The sequence below is a fragment of the Melanerpes formicivorus genome, unplaced genomic scaffold (genome assembly GCF_026170545.1).
Source record: "Melanerpes formicivorus ecotype bairdi unplaced genomic scaffold, bMelFor1.0.p_v2 SCAF_24, whole genome shotgun sequence".
NCBI classification, from domain to species: Eukaryota; Metazoa; Chordata; class Aves; order Piciformes; family Picidae; genus Melanerpes; species Melanerpes formicivorus.
The window spans coordinates 7,282,796-7,289,204 of NW_027142376.1; the positions used below are offsets into that span (position 1 = coordinate 7,282,796).

At 51.1% G+C, this 6,409-nt stretch overlaps 1 non-coding gene across 1 annotated transcript; it reads left to right on the plus strand.

The window, feature by feature from the left end:
* Nucleotides 1–5,667: 5,667 nt before the first annotated feature.
* Nucleotides 5,668–5,859, plus strand: LOC137448449 (U2 spliceosomal RNA). Its single transcript, XR_010989093.1, has one exon. It is a non-coding gene; the product is annotated as a U2 spliceosomal RNA (small nuclear RNA).
* The last annotated feature ends 550 nt before the right edge of the window (nt 5,860–6,409 follow it).

Consider the following 6,409-nt stretch of genomic DNA (forward strand, 5'->3'; position numbering starts at 1 on the left):
CTTCTTCCTCTTCTCCTCCCTGCAGCAGCCCAGCCCAGGGCTGCTCCTCTTCCCCTTCCTCTTCTCCTCCCTGCAGCAGCCCAGCCCAGGGCTGCTCCTCTTCCCCTTCCTCTTCTCCTCCCTGCAGCAGCCCAGCCCGGGGCTGCTCCTCTTCTCCTTCCTCTTCTCCTCCCTGCAGCAGCCCGGCCCAGGGCTGCTCCTCTTCTTCTCCTTCTTCTCCTCCCTGCAGCAGCCCGGCCCAGGGCTGCTCCTCTTCTCCTTCTCCTCCCTGCAGCAGGCCGGCCCACGGCTGCTCCTCTTCCCCTTCTGCTTCTTCTCCTCCCTGCAGCTGAATTTTGTGTTGGAGCACCCCTGTACCCAGCTGTGATTATGATAGGCATAACACAGCTGAGCCTTCTTGAGCATCCCATCAGGCATCCAATACTCTCCAAGTATGGAATCAGCAGCAGCAGCTAGGTGCTTTATGGATTATAGTGATCATAGAATGGTCTGGGTTGGAAGGGACCTCCAAAGGTGATCCAGTCCAACCCTCTTGCAGTCAGCAGGGACATCCCCAACTAGATCAGGTTGCTCAGAGCCTTGTGGAGCCTGAACTTGACTATCTCCAGGGCTAGGACTTCAACTGCCTCCCTGGGCAACCTGTTGCAGTGTTCCAGCACCCTCATGGTGCAGAACTTGTTCCTCACATTTAACCTAAATCTGCTCTTCTCTAATTCCAAACTATTTCCCCTCATCCTGTCCCCACAGGCCTTTGCAAACAGTCTCTCTGCAGCCTTCTTGCAGCCCCCCTCAGGCACTGGCAGGCTGCTATTAGGTTTCCCTGAAGCCTTCTCTTGTCCAGGCTGAACACCCCCAGCTCCCTCAGCCTGTCCTTGTTGCAGAGCTGCTCCAACCCCCTGATCATTTTCCTGCCCCTCCTCTGGAGCTGCTCCATCAGGTCCATGTTGTTCTTCTGTTGAGGTCTCCGGAGGTGGCTGCAGTACTCCAGGTGAGGTCTCAGAGCCAAGTGGCAGAATCACCTCTCTGCTGGCCACACTTCTTGTGATGCAGCCTAGGAGGCCTTCTGGGCTTCAAGTGCACACTGCTCATGTTCAGGGAAGAGCTGTGCTGGAGTGGAGCCTCCGGAAGATGAAGAGGAGAAGAGTTTGTGCTCAGAGGCTCCTGTGCCCATGGTTCAATTCTGTCAGAAAAGGCTCAAAAGCCACACCAGTGTGAGCCTGCTGGAGTGCTTTAATCAGTGGAGAACATTGCCCTAAGGGAGTTGCTGTCTTCCAAGTGTGGTCTACTTGGCTTGTGCTTGTCACAGTAAGATCACCAATGCCCTTTTGGTCACAACCTTTACTGGAGCTGGCCAGTATTTTGGGGGGGAAACCCTCAAACTGGTGCCAAGCCAAGGCATCTGGTTTGCTTCTATGTGTCCAAGCAGCAGTAATACCTTTAAAGCTGTCTGCAGACAGGTTAAAAAACCCCAAATGATGTACATGGGGGGGAAAGTGGTTGCCAAGAAATAATGACAGTAATTATTTTCACTGGCCCTTTTATTTCTGCTTATCTTGGTCTTGTCCATGTGTGTGAGCTCAGAAACAAATCAGCCCCCAGGGCAGTGTGTTGGAATTGGAGTTCTGGATTAAGCACCTTCTCAGCAGCCCTCTGCCTGCATGCTTGTACCAGCGACTGATGAAGGTTGTGGCTCTGCCCTGGACAGCACAAGTCAGGACCTGCAGCAGAAGTTAGCTTATCAAAACCAACTTGGGAACAAGATCTTGTCTGGATGGGATGTTGGAGGGCTGCAATCCAATGAAAACCCCCCCAAGCTGAATCTCCTGTTTCAATATTGATTAACACAAGTGGTTGCTTCCCCCTTTCCCCAGCCCAACCAGACAAAGCCGAACTGCTTTGTAAATTAACAGGCTGGTGTCTGGTGGCTGAAAAACTCTGCTCCTCTGGCTGGTTTAGTGTTTCAGAAAGGCTTAAGTTTGAATAAAGCATAAACATCTGGGTTGCATTCCTTAAGTATCCTCACATATCCTGAGAGGAGAGGAGCAGAGCGGCGTGCTGGATAAGCCGGCGTCTGAAGGTTTAAAGACCTCTGCTTAGTGCCTTGTAAGATGCAACTTGGCATTTTGTGGTAGTGTTCACAGAAGATGTTTACTTCTGGGCTGTGTTGTACTTCCTTTTGAAGTTTGTTCTCACTATTTTTTCATTGTTATGTTGTGCTTGAACTAGAGAAGTGATTTTCTCTGTTGACATGCGTTTAAGGCCAATGGCATCCTGGCCTGCATCAGGAACAGTGTGGCCAGCAGGAGCAGGGAGGTCATTCTGCCCTGTGCTCAGCACTGGTTAGGCCACACCTGGAGTTCTGTGTCCAGTTCTGGGCTCCTCAGTTTAAGAAGGACATTGAGATACTTGAAGGTGTCCAGAGAAGGGCAAGGAGGCTGGGGAGGGGTCTGGAGCACAGCCCTGTGAGGAGAGGCTGAGGGAGCTGGGGTTGCTTATCCTGGAGAAGAGGAGGCTCAGGGGAGACCTTATTGCCCTCTACACCTCCCTGAAGGGAGGTGGAGCTGGGGGGGGTTGGTCTCTTCTGCCAGGCACCCAGCACCAGAACAAGAGGACACAGTCTCAAGCTGTGCCAGGGGAGGTTTAGGCTGGAGGTGAGGAAGAAATTCTTCCCAGCAAGAGAGATTTGCCACTGGAATGTGCTGCCCAGGGAGGTGGTGGAGTCACCATCCCTGGAGGTGTTTAAGAGGAGCCTGGCTGAGGCACTTGGTGCCATGGCTTAGTTGATGAGATGGTGTTGGGTGATAGGTTGGACTCGATCTCTGAGGTCTCTTCCAACCTGGTTGATTCTATTCTATATTATGGTCTTCTCTTTTCACTTTGTCTCCAAGTAAGTACCAGGTATTTGTCTTCAATGATCATGGGCTGGTCAGGTGGTGTTTTCCTGCATCCTGTTAGCTATTTCATTAAGAATTCAGTGGTATCTGAAGGGAGGGGATTGTCCCTTGGCACTCAGCTCTGGGGAGGCCACACCTGGAGTATTGTGTCCAGTTTTGGGCACCTCAGCACAAGAGAGATGTGGAGGGGCTGGAGCCAGGGCAGAGAAGGGCAAGGGAGCTGGGAAGGGCCTGGAGAATAAATCTGATGAAGAGCAACTGAAGGAGCTGGGGATGGTTAGTTTGGAAAAGAGAAGGCTGAGAGGAGACCTCATTGCTGTCTACAACTCCCTGAAAGGACATTGTGGAGAGGCTGCTGCTGGTCTCTTCTCACAGGTAATTAGTGACAGAACAAGAGGCAATGGCCTCAAGCTGTGACTGGGTAGGTTCAGACTGGAGAGTAGGAAACATTTTTTCATGGCGAGAGTGGTCAGGGATTGGAATGAGCTGCCCAGGGAGGTGGTGGAGTCACCAAGCCTGACTGTGTTTTGAGGTGGTTTGGATGTGGTGCTTGGGGCTCTGGTTTAGGGGTAAGCCTTGTAGGATAGGGTTCTGGGTTGGACCTGGTGATCCTGAGGGTCTGTTCCAACCTGAATGTTGGCAGCCTCTCCACAATGTCCTTTCAGGGAGTTGTAGAAGCAATGAGGTCTCCTCTTAGCCTCCTCTCTTCCAAACTAACCATCTCCAGCTCCTTCAGTTGCTCTCCATCAGATTTATTCTCCAGGCCCTTCCCAGCTTCCTTGCCCTGGCTCCAGCTCCTCCACATCTCTCTTGTACTGAGGTGCCCAAAACTGGATGCAGTACTCCAGGTGTGGCCTCCCCAGAGCTGAGTGCCAGGGGACAATCCCCTCCCTGCTCCTGCTGGACACAGCATTGCTGATCCCAGCCAGGATGCCTTTGGCTCTGGTGGGATGTGCAAGAGAAAAATCTTCCCAAGCCTTCCTCCCTGTCTAAAACCATTTATTCATGTATACTTAGGTAAGGGTAACCTTGGTCTTTGTGGTGCCTGAAGTGAAAGTGCTTCTGTGTGAGTTCTTGGCTCTTGCATGCAGCTGGCATCCTCTAGCAAAGCTTCATTGCATTTGTAGAGGCTGTGAGGTTAGTCCTCTGGGCATGCAATAATGCCCCTTTCCTGGCACACAGCATAGGATAATTGAATTAACAAGAGGGAAACATTAGCACAGAGCAGGTCATGAGGCAGGACGAAGGTTGAGCCAAGTCTACTGATGTTTACTCCTCTGACATGGTTGCTGTGACTGATGACAAAGTGCTGAGCATAGACAGCTGAGATTAATGACAGGCTGAGGATGCTGCTGCTCTGCAATGAGTTTCTCCTAAATTGCCTCTGTCAAACAAAAGATGAAATAAGTGCATGGAGGTTGCTCTGGAAAGACTATCTGGAAAGGCTCTCTCTATCTCTCCCCTCCTGGCTCAGCATGTTTTTAAGGGGGGGGGGGGGGGAAATACTTTCCAGTTAGTCAGCTATAAAAGACCCTGATTTGCTGATTCTGTTGGGGGAGAAGTTCAATGAGCTGTTTGGGGAAGGGGACATGTAGCCTTTGCTTCTGCCCTCAGGAGGCTGCTACTTGATCTCTGTTCTGCCACAAGTGTCAAAAATGGAACTAAAAAGTGGCCCTCAAGTGTGTCATGAAGTGACTTAGCAGGAATGGCACTTAGTTTTCCCAGAAATAAAACCTGTGGCTAGCAGCTTCACTGAAGCCTTGGTGCCTTGGGTGATTGGGCATGGGCTGAAGTCCCCAGAGAGGTTGTGGAGTCTCTGGAGACTTCCCAGCCCTGTCTGGATGTGTTCCTGAGTGACCTACGCTGGATTCTGTGGCCCTGCTCTGGCAGGGGGTTGGACTTGATGATCTTTGGTGGTCCTCACCAACCCCTATCATCCTGTGGGCCTGTGATATCTTTAACAATCACCAAAGCTTCCTACCAGCTGCTACTGTAAAGAGAGGTTTTTACCTGGCTAGTACCAGGAGGGTGCAAGCCTGGCTGAAAGTAGCCCTGAGAGATCGTAGCTGTGCTGCAGGTGCCGCTCTGCAGGACAAACTCCTGCTGCTGAAGGAGAGCCTTGAGGCCCAAAGGGAGAAATGCAGAGGTGCCTAAACTTGCCCTGGTGCAACTTGAGGTTGTTTTCTCTTGTTATTTGGGAGAAGAGACAGACCCTGACCTATAGAATAGAATTAACCAGGTTGGAAAAGACCTTTGAGATAGAGTCCAACCTATCACCCAACACCATCTAATCAACTATACCATGGCACCAAGTGCCCCATCCAGGCTCTTCTTAAACACCTCCAGGGATGGTGACTCCACCACCTCCCTGGGCAGCACATTCCAGTGGCCAATTACTCTTTCTGTGCAGAATTTTCTCCTCAGTTCCAGCTTGCCCCTTGTCCTGACATTGGACATCCCTGAGCAGAGCCTGGCTCCATCCTCCTGACACTGCCCTGCACATCCTTATGAACATGGATGAGGTCACCCCTCAGCCATTTCCAGCACAGCAGCAGTGTCCTTCTGCTTCAAGCTGCTCTTGAAACAGAGGAGAAACAAAGTGCAAATCATCAGCTCTAATCCACTGATCAAAGGCAACCAAATGCATGCAGGGAACAGCTAAGCAAATTCTTCCACTCTTACTGAATCCTAGGAAATGTTTACTGGGATTCAGCCAGCCCAGGACCAGATTCTTTTCTTTTTCTGGGTGGAAAATCCCTACTTGTAACACTTCATCACTTCTCAACCTTCTGGCTAAGATCAGGGGCACTATCTCTTGTTGTCAGTTTTAATATCTGGGATGTCCTCAGTGAGAGAACTTTATATTCAATGGATTGCTTGCTCTGGGAATTGAACCCAGAGCTTGCTCCCTTCACTCCACACATTGACCTAGTGCTGCAGTGACCTCTGGGGTGGTTCAGCCTGAAGAAAAGGAGGCTCAAGAGAGCTTCTTGCTCTCTGCAACTACCTGGATGGAGTTGCAGTGAGGTGGGAGTTGGTCTCTTCTCCTAAGCAACAAACTGCAGGACAAGAGGAAATGGCCTTAAATTGCACAGGGAAGGTTTAAATTGGACCTGGGGAAAGGTTTCCTCACTGGAAGGGTGGTCAAGCCCTGGAACAGGCTGCCCAGGGCAGTGGCGGGAAGTGCTGTAGTTGCAGTGAGGTGGGAATTAACCAGGTTGGAAAAGACCCCTGAAGTCAAGTCCAACCTATCACCCAACACCATCTCATCAACTAAACCATGGCACCAAGTGCCCCATCCAGTCTCTTCCTAAACACCTCCCGTGATGGAGCCTCTCTTCTCTCAACCAACAAGCTATAAGACAAGGGGAAATGGCCTCAAGGTATAGAGGGAAGGTTTAGATTGGACCTGGGGAAAGGTTTCCTCCCTGGAAGGGTTGTCAAGCCCTGGAACAGGCTGCCCAGGGCAGTGGTGGAGTCACCATCTCTGGAGGTAATTGAGACACATGTGAATA